The sequence below is a fragment of the Balaenoptera borealis genome (assembly GCF_965194805.1).
Source record: "Balaenoptera borealis genome assembly, chromosome: 10".
In the NCBI taxonomy this organism is placed as follows: Eukaryota; Metazoa; Chordata; class Mammalia; order Artiodactyla; family Balaenopteridae; genus Balaenoptera; species Balaenoptera borealis.
Genome location: NC_138874.1, coordinates 82,205,824 through 82,221,482, shown reverse-complemented (window position 1 = coordinate 82,221,482; position 15,659 = coordinate 82,205,824). Strand labels below are relative to the sequence as shown.

At 37.1% G+C, this 15,659-nt stretch overlaps 2 protein-coding genes across 15 annotated transcripts in view; one reads left to right on the top strand and one right to left on the bottom strand.

Annotated features, from left to right (window-relative positions):
* Window positions 1–15,659, bottom strand: part of LOC309604693 (uncharacterized protein) — a 219,936-nt gene that overhangs the window by 53,719 nt on the left and 150,558 nt on the right. The window lies entirely within an intron of this gene.
* Window positions 1–15,659, top strand: part of HTR7 (5-hydroxytryptamine receptor 7) — a 671,904-nt gene that overhangs the window by 636,251 nt on the left and 19,994 nt on the right. The window lies entirely within an intron of this gene.

The window sequence follows — 15,659 nt, the reverse complement described above, 5'->3', positions numbered from 1 at the left end:
ATCAATGGAACAGGATAGATAGCCCAGAGATAAACCCACGCACATATGGTCACCTTATTTTTGATAAAGGAGGCAAGAATATACAATGGAGAAAAGACAGCCTCTTCCATACGTGGTGCTGGAAAAACTGGAGAGCTACATGTAAAAGAATGAAATTAGAACACTCTCTAGGGCTTCCCTGGTGGCGCAGTGGTTAAGAATCCGCCTGCCAATGCAGTGACACGGGTTCAAGCCCTGGTCCAGGAAGGTCCCACATGCCGCGGGGCAACTGAGCCCGTGTGCCACAACTCTGAAGCCCATGAACCTAGAGCCTGTGCTCCACAACAAGAGAAGCCACCACAATGTGAAACCCACGCACCACAACAAAGAGTAACCCCCACTTGCTGCAACTAGAGAAAAGACCACGCGCAGCAACAAAGACCCAATCCAGCCAAAAATAAAATAAATAAATTAACACTCTCTAATACCATACACAAAAATAAAATCAAAATTGATTAAAGACCTAAATGTAAAGCCAGACACTATAAAAATCTCTTAGAGGAAAACATAGGCAAAGCACTCTATGACTTAAATCACAGCAAGATCCTTTTTGACCCACCTCCTAGAGAAATGGAAATAAAAACAAAAATAAAGAAATGGTACCTAATGAAACTGAAAAGATTTTGCACAGCAAAGGAAACCATAATCAAGATGAAAAGACAACCCTCAGAATGGGAGAAATATTTGCAACCGAAGCAACTGACAAAGGATTAATCTCCAAAATATATAAGCAGCTCATGCAGCTCAATATCGAAAAAAAAACAACCCAATCCAAAAATGGGCAGAAGACCTAAATAGACATTTCTCCAAAGAAGATAAACAGATTGCCAACAGACACATGAAAGGATGCACAACATCACTAATCGTTAGAGAAATGCAAATAAAAATTACAATGAGGTATCACCTCACACAGGTCAGAATGGCCATCATCAAAATATCTACAAACAATAAATACTGGAGAGGATGTGGAGAAAAGGGAACTCTCTTGCACTGTTGGTGGGAATGTTAACTGATACAACCACTATGGGGAACAGTATGGAGGTTCCTTAAAAAACTAAAAATAGAACTACCATATGACCCAGCAATCCCCCTACTGGGCATATACCCTGAGAAAACCATAATTCAAAAAGACACATGCACCCCAATGTTTATTGCAGCACTATTTACAATAGCCAGGACATGGAAGCAACCTAAGTGTCCATCGACAGATGAATGGATAAAGAAGAAGTGGCACATATATACAATGGAATATTACTCAGCCATAAAAAGAAATGAAATTGAGTTATTTGTAGTGAGGTGGATGGACCTAGAGTTTGTCATACAGAGTGAAGTAAGTCAGAAGAGAAAAACACATACTGTATGCTAACACATACATATATGGAATATAAAAAATAAAAAAAGGTTCTGAAGAACTTAGGAGCAGGACAGTCATAAAGACACAGATGTAGAGAATGGACTTGAGGACACGGGGATGGGGAAGGGTAAGCTGGGACAAAGTGAGAGGGTGGCATTGACATATGTACACTACCAAATGTAAAATAGACAGCTAGTGGGAAGCAGCCGCATAGCACAGGGAGGTCTGCTCGATGCTTTGTGACAACATAGAGCAGTGGGATAGGGAGGGTGGGAGGGAGACGCAAGAGGGAGGGGATATGTGGTTATATGTATTCATATACAAATTCAAATTCAAATCCATGAAGTAGAGCCTAAAACAAATTTACTTTCTGAAGGAGTGATTCCAAGCCCTAGATGTTCCCAATTATGCAAAGAGTTATCACAAGAGATATTCAAATAAATTTATAAGAATAAATATATTACTTTAAAACATTAACATGTATAATATCGTATTTTTAGGAAGTATATATTTAAGACATATAAAAGATATTGTGAAATGAGAAAGTGATAAGATGTTACAACGGCGAAATCTTTAGATTCTAAAGAGATTCCAATTCCACATTCTAGAATAAAGATTCTAGTTTTGCCCAGGATGGTTACTGTGGCTATTTTGAGGTGAACGGGGAGGCTCTGAGCCATGTCAAAGTGGAGGAGTGTGGGCCAATGGGAAACTTTATTATATTGATACAAGCAACACACATTCATTGTAGAAAAAGTAGAGAATACCAGGAAGCAAAAGGATTTTTTTTAAAAAAACCCTATAACCCCATAACTTATTATATAACCATATTAGTAAGCTTTTAAAGTATACTTTCTAGAATTTTTTCATATGCTTTAGTTGCAAAAAAAAAAAAAAAAAGGAATTATACCTACATATAATACTTTTGTAACCTGTTTCCATTGACTTCACAGTACATTTCAAGCTGAGTGGTATAGCATTGTTGAAATTTATACCATGATTTATTTAACCAGTACTATAAGTACCCTATTGTTGGCTAGTTTGATGGCTTCTGATTTCTCTCTATCATAAATAATTTTACAATGAAAATCTTTGTAAATGAATCTTTACACACATCCTAAATTCCATTAGGATACATTTTTAGAAATGGAATTGAGGAGCGAAGGGATGGGCACATTTTTATATTTTCTCAAAGTATTCCCAAATTTTCCTACAGAAAGTTGGTATCAGCAAAGTAGGAGACTGCTCATACCCGTAGGCTGTTTATTTGTATTCATGGATGCTATTTTCTTGTACTAACTTGTGTCACTCATAGTGCCACAATATTCCAATAATGACTGAAGGGATCTTGGACATTCCAAAGCTCACCACAGCAGTAGAGAGTAAGGTTCATTTCCTTGGAAACCTCTTTCTTTTTCCTGAGTAGTTACACATGGCTATCACATGATCTTTTTCAGATATCCCCAATCAGTTAACAACAGTTTAACACAAATGAGAGTATTTCACTTATGGATGATCATTACAATAGGCTACAATTTATGCTAAATCACGTGTGAGAGTTCTCAATGAGAAAAATGTATACTGAGAACAGATCTTGAATGATTTAGTATTTGAACACCAGCACTCACACACTGCACCATGTAGATTATGCAAAATTTTGGTTCAGGAGAGAGATGCTTGAAAACACTTTTGTTTCTCTTTGAGGCCAGTAGTTGAACGTGTTTTAAACACTTATTTCATTAAAATCAATTAATTGGTTAATTTCCCTAGCCCCAGAAGGAAATGTTGAGAGGAAAAGTCAGTTTCAATCTGTGGGGAAAATGATGGCAATGCCACTTTTAACAACTAATTATAGGACTTGTCTTCTAGAACCCCTGGGCTGCAGTCTCGAACTAGATTCCTTCTGCTGCTTTTTATTCTTTTCTTTTGATTGTTTTTTAACAAGAAAGAAGAAATTACAACCGGCAATTCTGTCTAAGAAAAGGAAAGGATTAAAAAAGAGAAGGCTTCATTTTGAAGCATCCACAGGACACCATGGAAAGCTCCCAAGCACTAGAAAAGAAAATCTCATTCCACAGACATAAATAAGAATAAATCCTTCTGGACAGAGCTTAAGACAGGAGGTGGGGGTGATAAAATTACAGTGCATTTTTAAAGCATGGGCTTTGCAAGCTGCATGTCCTCAAGAAAAAACTAACTTTAAGGAATTGAGGTGAATTCAGCATGTGGAGATTGTGTCACTTCCTACTATTGTTCTATGGTCTTTTAATTATGGTAGGATCTGGTGTCTGGCCCGGGAATGCATAGGTTCTACTGTTTGATGAGACATTTGTTCCTCATATGCATTCTGACCCAACAGCTACGGATGCAGGTACCATGACCCAGGACTGAGCTGGAAGGAGGAGACTGTACAACCATTGGTAACACAGCCAGTTTAACAGGATTGTCAGTCCTCTGATTTTCCAGCGACAGTTCTTGAATCATTCTATAAGCAGCTTGCTGAACCACAAACGTATTTCAAGCATTTTCTCTTTGCCAAAAGGGTTCTCTATTTTCAAACTTTCACAGACCTCAATTTCAACTTAAAGTCATAGTTTTAATTATATTCCACCAAATTAAATTTTAATTTATAAGTCTTCCAGAAAAAAAGCATCTAAGATCTATCAAATAGATAACACAATTCAGTGTCTTTACAAAAACGCTTTTAAAATTCAGCATAAAAATCAACACCACATAAAATAAGTCCTTTTCATTTCTAAATTGTTCATAAGAGAAAACAGTACAAATAAATCACAAATGCAAGTACATTTTTTCCTTCAATGCATCAACCATCTTTTACCTGCAAAATTGCCTTTACTTCTTTGGGAGAAAAGTCAGGTGATACAACAAAAAGAATAAACTACTTTTGATTTGCTAGTTATTTTGCTGACTCTAAAGATATCAAATATCATTTCAAAGAGAAAATGGTTTGTTGCAGAGATAACAGTAGTAGTCACCATCCTTTATATGTGTGTTATGTTAAAATGTATAACTTAAACCTGCTTATTAGCTACTTAAGCTGGTAACAGTTCTTTGAAGCATTATGTTTCCCATTTTACATGAGTAAACAAGCTCAGAGATGTTAAATTATTTGCTAATATGTGACAGTCATATATGAATTAAGATATGGCTCTGAAATGTGTTACAGCTAATGTGTCACAAAGGCTATGTCACCAAACTTTCTGTCGTGTCTCAGTTTTTCCATGGTCACCTCAGCCTTCCTCTGAAAATGGTGATGCAGTTTAGAAAACATCCCAGGTCCTTCCTTCTCACCTATCTGTCTAGTTATAAATTCATTTCTTCAACAGATAATTAATGATTACTGTATTTGGCACTGTAGAAACAAGAGGACTGATTTTATGGTCACGACCTCCAAGATCTCAGTTTGGTGAGCCAAATATACAGATTTAAAAAAAATTAGTTAAAAGAGCCTAGGATAAGTGTATGTGATGGTAGAAGGTACTATGAGAGCCCAGAGAAGAGGAGGAATACATTTAAAAGACAGGAAAACCTTAACCAAGGAGACATTGATTTTGCTGAGTTTTAGACCATAAATAAGGGTTTGTTGGTATTTTCAACCTCCATTCCTTGCCTTTTACTTAATTCAGTATGTAATTGGACAAATTCAGAATATCCTTCACAAGTGGTGTCTTCTTTATGTAAGCTTTAAATCACAGTTTCAGTGGGTTTCCTTTGGTCATTCAAAGGAATGGAAGAAAGACAACTTGTTCTAGAGAAAATATTAGAGTTCTTTAGGCAGTGTCTGTTGATAGTAAAAGAAAAGGGCATTTCTTTCTTTCAGAGAAGGCTGAGGGCCCTCGGTTTGAGCTGAAGTTTGGGGGGTTTATTGTTGATGTATGTTTTGTTTTGTTTGTTCGTCTAGGGTTCATTATTAGTAAAGTCTGGTGTCCTTAATTTCAGAGTAGTTGTCTATAGAGTTAAGACTAAGGAATGCATCAAATCTAGAGAGGGTAAGAAATGTGGAGTTTCTTTAACAAAGTTGCATTTTGTTCTTTGTGTCTTTTACTCTAGTTGAAACTATTTGCATAATGTTTCCTGTTAGAAGAGGGGAAAGGTGTTTTGTTTATTTGTTTGTTTTTGTAATGGATCTGCTAACCAGGAACTCCAAAAGATGTAGAGACCCTGTCTTTTTCAAGTCTTTACTGCTTTGCAGTGGGCTTTGCAGTGTGGGTGCTTGCTAAACGTAGGGTGACCAAACAGGAGATCCCAACCCAAGCTCCCTCCTTTCAGATTTTATTTCCACTCTCAGACAAATTTGCTTCCCCTGCCACCTATTGGCAGGAGGAAACATCGTCTGGCTTAGCTCATCCTAAACACACAAACCTCAACTCAGATGAAGATTATTAACCAAGAAACTGATGTCACTGTACATTATCCCCTCCTCTGGATGTGTTATAGATCAGGAGAAGAAAATATTGATGGCAAAAGTGAGTTTTGGGTTTGGAGAATTAACCTAGCCATTACTTCTCTGTGCATTATATTTACAGTACTATACTGAGCACCCTCACCCTGATTTTTCCTCCAGTAAGTGCTTCAGCTTCTATGAGCCTCAGTTTCCTGCTGTATCAAAATAATATAAGGATATCTTCACTGGCCAATTCACAATGAGGTTTGGAGACAAATGTGATAAAGTTATGTGACCGCTGAATTATATAGCCCCATGGATTTTCCCCTCTTCACCTCCCCTCTAAAAAAAAATTCTTGGAAATAGCGGTTAAGTTCATTTGCTTCATTTTCCAGAGGAGACAACAGAGCCCCAGAGAGATGATGCTCCATGGCATTTTAGTGAACTTGAAGAGATAAAGGATAGGTCTGGCCTAATGGTTAGAACTGAGAAGTAGCTTAAAGACCCACAACAGAACAGCTGCAACCCCTCACATTTTGTATCTTTATTTGTGGCTCATATAACATTCTGAGCCATGGTGCGTATGTGTGTAGCCCTTATAGAAATGTGTCTTCTACACACTGCAGAATTGGGCACTTTATAAATATTAAATGGATGAACTGGTGAATGCAATAAGCTGAGATTATTTAGCACGATACATTTACTATGTAGATGGGTCAACTGAGGCCCCCAAAGTCTCAGTGATCTGTTCAGTATGACAGAGTAAATCAGAACTGGGGCCAGAAGTCACTCTGAGGTTCTGATTCTAGGCCCTTTACCTTTTCCCCCATTGTTCCTCTCTTCCAGTGGGAACTCCAGACTGCCGACATCTTGAAGTAGATGGGTCTCCTCTGGTCCTCTGAAGTTCTGGAGACTGTGGTCCTTTCTTTCCCCAGAACCTATATGAATCAGTGCAGGCTGTGTTGGAATGGGGTGGGGCGGGGGAGGTGCTTCAAGAGTAGAAACTGATGGGATTCAAACTAGTATAAGATGAGATGGGCAGAAACCAAGCACAGGGGTCAGCCAAACCTGCAACTGGCTGAAGGCAGTGGGATTGGTTTGTACAGGACCAAGCACAGCAAATATGATGACCTATGTTGGACATGACAATCTTTGGTCTGGATAAATCCAGCTCTGGGAAGGTAACACATTTGGATATAATTGCTTGTAAGAGTAGGGATTAGTTGAAACAGTGCAGGTTGTTTCCCACAACATATGTCTACCATAAGAAAGATAATTCAGGGAGCATCTTTTCTTAGGCATAGCCATATCATCTGTGTAAGAAACAACTTTACTATATGTATAATGCTGGTGACAGCTCAGGGCCTCTTGGCTAGCTTTATTTCTGAAAGGTATACACAACGAAAACCAAATTTGATACATTTTATTGGTGGTTAGGTAAATGTACTATTAATAATTTAGGGGTCAGTTTGGTTATTGCTTATATATCTCTGAGCACAAATTATATTTAATATTATTTAGGGCAATAAATAGCATTGTGCTAAATACTTATGCTTTATTTAATCATCACAACAATCGTATGTGGTTGACATTGCAGATGAGGAACCTGAGGTTCAGATACGTCAAAGGATTTGCCTGGGGATGTACAGGTAGGAAATGATAGAGACAAGCATAGACTATCTGCCGACCCCTTGCCCTTAACCAATATCCTGTCAAATCCAACTTTAAGTTTCTGTTACCTGTGCACTTGACTTATCCCTCCCACTAGACAGCAAGATCTTAGAAACCAGGTCTTACTGTGTTCCCTCAGAAAGCATCTGTCACAATGCTTTACAGAAATGTGTCCTAAAATGGCAGGATGGTCAAACACAGAGATTTTGCAAGTTGATGCATAGACGGATGGATGGATGGATGGATAGATAGATATAGGAAAGGTTCAATTATTTGGGGAAGGGGAAATGAGAGAAGGAAGAGAATCAGTGGACTAGCAAAGGGAAGAAAAAAAGACATTTCAAATTTAATACTTGAGTTCTAACTTATATCAGCCAACTCTAGTAATAAAGTATGTCCTTGCAGAGAAATGGCTAACATCTCTCCTGATTTACACATAAAAGGATTTATTGCTGTTCTTGCCTCTGTAAAGCAATGTTAAGATCAACAGGATTAGTGGCATTATACTGTGCTCTCTGCAGAGTTTAATGCCATTTCAAGCTGTTAAAAATTTATAGAAACAAATAAGAGAGTCCAAAATCAGTTGAAGAGCTAATCCCCTCGAAGTAAAGGATTGTTCCTAGGTTACCATTTCCCTTGCAAATGTAAACTCAAGTGATTGCGGTTTGCAGATAACATTACCTTCCTCTTCAGCCAAGGCTGGGCATTCGTGGAAGAGTGACTGAAGGCAGTATAGTGTATCCGTCTGCCTCATTTCTTTATTAAGTCCATACGTATAGCGAGCAAGGAATACAGGGTGACAGTAAAATGATCCTTCCTATCCAAGCGTGAAAGGAAATTGGACACCCGAGAAATTATCATCTCTGGTGCGATGATAGGTATAAAATCATCCCACCAGAGTGGATAGGTGAAGTCCCTTGAAGGAGGCACAGTGACTTCTAGGCCATTCATATTTATTCATTCACCCATTCATTTGTACATTCATAAGTTTAGAAGATAAAATGTATCTCTCAGAAAGGAGATTCATAAACAATGGAAGGCTAGAAAACCAAGTGTTTCTAAAATAAGTATGCATGGTGTTCCACGTAGGGAGCAGGAAATCTGTCCCAAAGACTGACGGGTCTGGTCCCAGTGGCACTTACACCTTAGCATGGACAGAGATGCATCAGGTCACTCCAACATGTGATTCGTTTGATTCTCTCTACTTATCATACATCATAGAATGTAAGACTTAAAGAATCAGTTCAAAGATGTATTCTATTTCATATACCACTAAAGAAAAAAAACTATAATTACACTAAGCTATACTTTTTGAGTTTTATTTTAACTGAATATAATTGATTTACAATATTGTGTTAGTTTCAGTTATACAGCAAAGTGATTCAGTTATTTTTTTCAAATTATTTTCCATTATAGGTTATTATAAGATATTGAATATAGTCCCCTGTACTATACAGTAAATCCTTGTTGCTTATCTGTTTCATGTGTAATAGTCTGTATCTGTTAATCCCATACTCCTAATTTCTCCCTCCCCAAACCCTTTCCCCTTTGGTAACCATAAATTTGTTTTCTATGTCTGTGAGTCTGTTTCTGTTTTGTATATAGATTCATTTGCATTATTTTTTAGATTCCACATGTAAGTGATTTATGATGTTTGTCTTTCTCTGACATCTCACTAAGCATAGAATTTTCTAGGTCCATCCATGTTGCTGCCAGTGGCAGTATTACATTCTTTTTCATGGCTGAGTAATATTCAATTGTATAAATATATACCACATCTTCTTAAACCAATTGTCTGTTGATGGGCAGTTGGATTGTTTCCACGTCTTAGCAATTATGAATACTGCTGCTATGAATATTGGGATGCATGTATCTTTTCAAATTAGAGTTTTCATCTTTTCCAGATATATGCCCAGGAGTAGGATTGCTATATCATTTTCCATAGTGGCTGCACCAATTTACATTCCCACCAGCAGTGTGGGAGGGTTCCCTTTTCTCCACACTCTCTCCAGGGTTTATTATTTGTAGATGTTTTGATGATGGCCATGCTGACCAGTGGGAGGTGATACCTCATTGTGGTTTTGATTTGCATTTCTCTAATAATTATTGATGTTGAGCATCTTTTCATGTGCCTGTTGGCCATCTGTATGTCTTCTTTCAAGAGATGTCTATTTAGGTCTTCTGCCCATTTTTTTTATTAGAGTTGATTTACAATGTTGTGCCAATCTCTGCTGTACAGCAATGTGACTCAGTTGTACACACAGAGACATTTTTTTATATTATTTTTCATTACTGTTTATCCCAGGAGACTGTATATAGTTCCCTGTGCTATACAGTAGGACCTTGTTTATCCATTCTAAATATAATAGTTTGCCTCTACCAACCCCAAACTCCCAGTCCATCCCTCTATGTCCCCCACCCCTGTTCTGCCCATTTTTTTAATTGGGTTGGGTTTTTTGTTTTGTTGGGTTTTTTTGATATTGAGTTGTATGAGCTGTTAGTATATTTTGGAAATTAATCCCTTGTTGGTCTCATCCTTTGCAAATATTTTCTCCCATTTCATAGGTCATCTTTTTGTTTTATTGATGGGTTCCTTTGATGCAAAAGCTTTTAAGTTTGATTAGTTGCCATTTGTTTATTTTTGCTTTTAATTCTTCTGCCATGGGAGGCTGATCTAAGAAAATATTGCTATGATTTATGTCAGAGGTGGTTTTGCCTGTGTTCTCTTCTAGGAGTTTTATGGTGCCATGTCTTATATTTAGGTCTTTAAACCATTTTGAGTTTATTTTTTGTATATGGTTTGAGGGAGTGTTCTAATTTTATTGATTTACATGCAGCTGTCCAGCTTCCCCAACACCATTTGCTGAAGAGACTGTCTTTTCTCCGTTGTATATTTTTGTCATAGATTAATTAACCATAGGTGTATGGCTTTATTCCTGGGCTCTTAATTCTGTTTCATTGATTTATGTGTCTGTTTTTGTGCTAATACCACACTGTTTTGATTACTGTAGCTTTGTAGTATTGTCTGCAGTCTGTGAGGGTTATGCCTCCAGCTTTATTTTTTTCCCTCAGGATTGCTCTGGCAATTCTGGGTCTTTTGTGATTCCATATAAATTTTAGGATTATTTGTCCTAATTCTGTGAAAAATGTCATGGGTATTTTGATAAGGGATCACAGTAAATCTGTAGATTGCTTTGAGTAGTATGGTCATTTTAAAAATTCAAGAGCATGGGATTTATTTTCATTTCTTAGAATCATAGTCAATTTCCTTTGTCAATATTTTAGAGTTTTCAGTGTATATAGGTCTTTCACCTCCTTGGTTAAGATTTGGTTAAGATTGTTCCTAGGTATTTTATTATTTTTGACAATTTTAAATGGGATTTTTTTTTAACTTTCTGATATTTAATTGTTAGTATAAAGAAATGCAACAGATATCTGTATATTAATCTTGTATCCTGCTACATTGCTGAATTTAGTTATTAGTTCTAATAGTTTTTGTGTGGAGTCTCTAGGGTTCTCTATATAGAGTATCATGTCATCTTCAGTGACAGTTTTACCTCTTCCCTTCCGATTTGGATATCTTTTATTTCTTTTTCTTGTCTGATTGCTGTGACTAGGACTTCCAATACTATGTTGAATAGAAGTGGTGAGAGTGGGCATCCTTGTCTTGTTCTAGATTTTAGTGGGAAGGCGTTCAGCTTTTCACCATTGAGTATTATATTGGCTGTGGGTTTGGCATAAATAGCTTTTATTATGTTGAGATATATTCCCTCTATACCCATATTGTTGACAGTTTTTATCATGAATGGATGTTGAATTTTATTGTTTTTTTTTTTCTGTGTCTACTGAGAATGATCATATGTTTTTTGTCTTTTGTTAATGTGGTGTATCACATTGATAGATCTGGGTATGTAGAACCATGCTTGCAACACTGGAATGAATCCAATTTGATCATGGTATATGATCCTTCTCATGTATTGTTGGATTCAGTTTGCTAATATTTTGTTGAGGTTTTTTGCATCTGTAGTCATCAAAGATATTGGCCTATAATTTTTTTTTTGTAGTATCTTCTGGTTTTGGTATCAGGGTGATGGTGGCTTCATAGAATGAATTTGGGAGTGTTCTCTCCTCTTCAATCTTTTGGAATAGTTTGAGAAGGATTGGTATAAGTTCTTTGTATATTTGGTAGAATTCCCCAGTGAAGCCATCCAGTCCTGGACTTTTGTTTGCAGGGAGTTTTTTTTAATTACAAATTCTATTTCACATCTAGTGACTGGTCTGTTCCAATTATCTATTTCTTCTTGACTCAATTTTGGCAGGTTGTATGTTTCTAGAAACTTGTCCATTTCTTCTAAGCTGTCCAAATTGTTGACATATAGCTGTTTATAGTATTCTTTTATGATTTTTTTGTATCTGCAGTATAGGTCGTTATTCCTCTTCTTTTATTTCTTATCTTTATTTGGTTCCTCTCTCTTTTCTTCTTGTTGAGTCTGGCTAGAGGTTTGTTGATTTTATCTTTTCAAAAAATTAGCTCTTGGTTTTTTCTATCTTTTCTATTGTTTTTTGATCTCTAGTTTATTTATTTCCTCTCTGATCTTTATTATTTCCTTCCTTCTGCTGACTTGGGGTTTTGTTTGTTCTTCTTTTTCTAATTCTTTCAGGTGGTAGGTTAGGTTGTTTATTTTTCTTCGTTCTTGAGGAAGGCCTGTATTGCTATGAAGTTCCCTTTTAGAAGCGGTTTTGCTGCATCCCATAGATTTTGTAAAGTTGTGTTTTCATTGTCATTTGTCTCGAGGTATTTTCTGATTTCCTCTTTTGATTTCATCATTGACCCATTAATTTTTTAGTAGCATGTTGTTTAGTCTCCATGTGATTTTTTTTTTCTGTTTTTTTTTTTTTTGTGTGTGTGTGTGGTTGATTTCTAGTTTGATGACATTGTGGTTAGGAAATAATGCTTGAAATAATTTCTATCCTCTTAAATTTGTTGAGGCTTATTTTGTGTCCTAGTATGTGGGCAATTCTAGAGAATGTTCCATGCACACTTGAAAAGAATGTGTATTCTGGCTTTTTTGAAAGTAGTGCCCTTTAGATATCAACTAAGTCTCACTGTTCTATTGTGTCATTTAGGATCTCTTGCTTTATGTCTGGAAGATCTGTCTGTTGATATCAGTGGGGTGTTAAAATTCCCTGTTATTGTATTCTTGTCAATTTCAATTTCTCCCTTTATGTCTGTATTTGTTTTATATATTTAGGTGCTCCTATATTGGGTGTAATATCATCCTCTTGTATTGATCCCTTTATCATTACATAGTGTCCTTCTTTTTCTTTCTTTATGGCCTTTGTTTTAAAGTATGTTTTGTCCGATATGAGTATTGCTACCCCTGCTTTTTTGTCATTTTCTTTGGCATGAAATATCTTTTTCCATCCTCTCACTTTCAATATATGTGTGTCATCCTGAAGTGAGTTTCTTGTAGGCAGCATATTGTATATTCTTGTTTTTTTAATCCAATCTGCCACTCGTGTTTTGATCAGAGCACTTAGTCCATTAACATTGAAGGTAATTATTGATATGCATGTATTTATTGCCAAACCTTGTTGTCCAGTTGATTTTATAATTCTTTCTTCATTTGTTCTTTTTGTTTTTCCTTTCATGGTTTGATAGTTTTCTTTTGTATTATGCTTGAATTCCTTTCTTTTTGTTCTTTGTGAATCTACTGTATGTTTTTGATTTGTGGTTACTCTGGTTTTCATGTATATTAACCCATAACTATATCTATTTCTTTAGACTGATGGTCATATAAGTTCAAACGCATTCTAAAAGATCTACATTTTCTTTACTCCCTTCCCCCACATTTTGTGATTTTGATGTCCTATTTTACATCTTCATGTTTACTTTCTGCTGTTAATTGTGGTTACAATCACTTTTACAAAAAAAAAATTTATTGGCTTTTAATCTTTCTACTGACTTATTTGATACTCAATCTTTTTTATCTATTTGCCTTTCCTATTGTGATTTTTCCTTTCCTATAGATTCTTACTTCTTTTCTATTTAGAGAAGAAATAGAATATTTCTTTTAGGTTAGGTTTAGTACTGCTGTAATCTTTTAGTTTTTGCTTGTCTGAGAAATTCTTTCTCTCTCCTTCTATTCTAAATGATAATCTTGCTGGGTAGAGTATCTTAGGTTGCAGGTTTTTCCTTTTCAGGACTTTGAATATATCATGCAACTCCCTTCTGCCCTGCAAAATTTTTGCAGAGAAATCAGCTGATAGCCTTATGGGAATTCCCTTGTAACTGACTCTTTGTTTTCACTTACTGCCTTTAGAATATTTAACTTTTGCCTTTTAAATATAATATGTCACGGGACTTCCCTGGCCATCCAGTGGTCAAGACTTCGCCTTCCAATGCAGGGGGTGCAGGTTCGATCCCTGGTTGGGGAGCCAAGATTCCACATGCCTTGTAGCCAAAAACATCAAACAGAAGCAATATTGTAAGAAATTCAATAAAGAGTTTAAAAATGGTCCACATCACACACACACACACACACAAATATATATATATATATATATATATATATATATATATATATATATATATATATATATATATATATATATGATATGTCTCAGTGTGGGTCTGTTTGGGACCCTCTGTGTTTACTGTACCTGGATATCTGTTTTCTTCAAATCCATTTTTAATCCCTTTCTCTCTCTCATCTCCTTCTGGAACACCTATTATGCAGAGGTTGGCATGCTTTATATTATCTCATTAATCTTGTATGTTGCTTTCTTTTTTTTCCATTTGTCTTTCTGTTGTTCTGATTGGGTGCTTTCCATTATCCTATCTTCCAGATCACTTATTCGTTCTTCTCTGTTATTTAGTCTGCTATTCATTGCTTCTAGATTGGTTTTTATCTCAGTAATTGAGTTGTCTAATTTTGATTGGTTCCTAGATAGTTTCTAGTTCCTGTTACACTGATCTGAATTTCTATCAATAATTCTTAATTCCTTTAGCATTTTATTACTTCCTTTCTGAACTCAGGGTCTAGTAGACTGGCAAGGTCATTTTCATTATTCTTTTGGGGTATTTCTCTTGTTCTTTTAATTGGAAGTAGTTTCTCTGCTTTTTCATTTAACTTAACTATTCTTCCTAAATTCATAGAAACAGAGAAAGTTATCTACTATGGTCTTAAAGTGTTGTTATTATGTGGGAGTGTCCCTGTATAGACTGTGTTTGTTAGTCCAATATTTTTATGCAAGGGCTGTTTTTGGTATGGATGCTGCCACATCTTTCCTCAGAGTATGATGGCTGTTATCCCCTTGATAGGGGATGTGATTGATGTTGTGGTGTCTAGAGCCTGCAATGGATACTGGGCGGGGTCTCCTCTTTGTTCCATGACTGTCACAGCCCTGGCAGGGTCTGTGCTCCAGTTGTTGAAGTAGAAGCCCTGAGAGTCAGGTTCAATAAGGGTCCCTTAAGTGTGTGCTTAAGTGTGTGTTCTGTCCCCAAGGAGGTTAGTGCTGAAGCAAGTGATGCCCATGTGGTCACAGTGAACCTGTGCAGCACCTGTGCAGGTAGCCACAGTTCTGCCCAGAAGCAGCCCAAGGTCATATTCCTTTCTCTACTGTGTTCATTCCAGACCTAGTTCTGGGCTGGCACCAGAGCCTGGGGCATGGCGCCTGCAGGAATCAAGGCAGTTTTGCTATTGCCTGAGACCTGAGCTGCCTCTCTGTTAGGGCTTTCCCAGGACCTGTCTGCCCCAGATCCATCTCCAAGCTGCAGTGTGAGGTAGGTGGAACCAGAGTGTTCCCACCAGGAAAGGAACCCCTGCATACTCCTCTCCAGGGGCTTTCCACTGGACTTGTGCAAATCTGTGATGCTGTCGACTACCTGGTGTACATGCCAACAAAGTCCACAGGTGCTGGACCCACCCTCAGATCTCCCCTCTGCCCCAAGTCTGTGAGTGCTGATAATGGGCTCAGATGTCAGCCCTGCCCCAGCCATGTGCATGCTAACAAAGTCTGCCACCTCAGGAGCCGTGCCCTGCTCTAGGCACCTTGACAATGGGCTCTAAGGTTCAGCCCCGACCACAGGGTTTGTCTGCCCAATTTTCAGCACGTAGGTGCTGTGTGTATTAGCAGCCCCACAGGGCTCATGTTTTGGGCTAGGTGGCAGCCATCAGCACTGGTCTC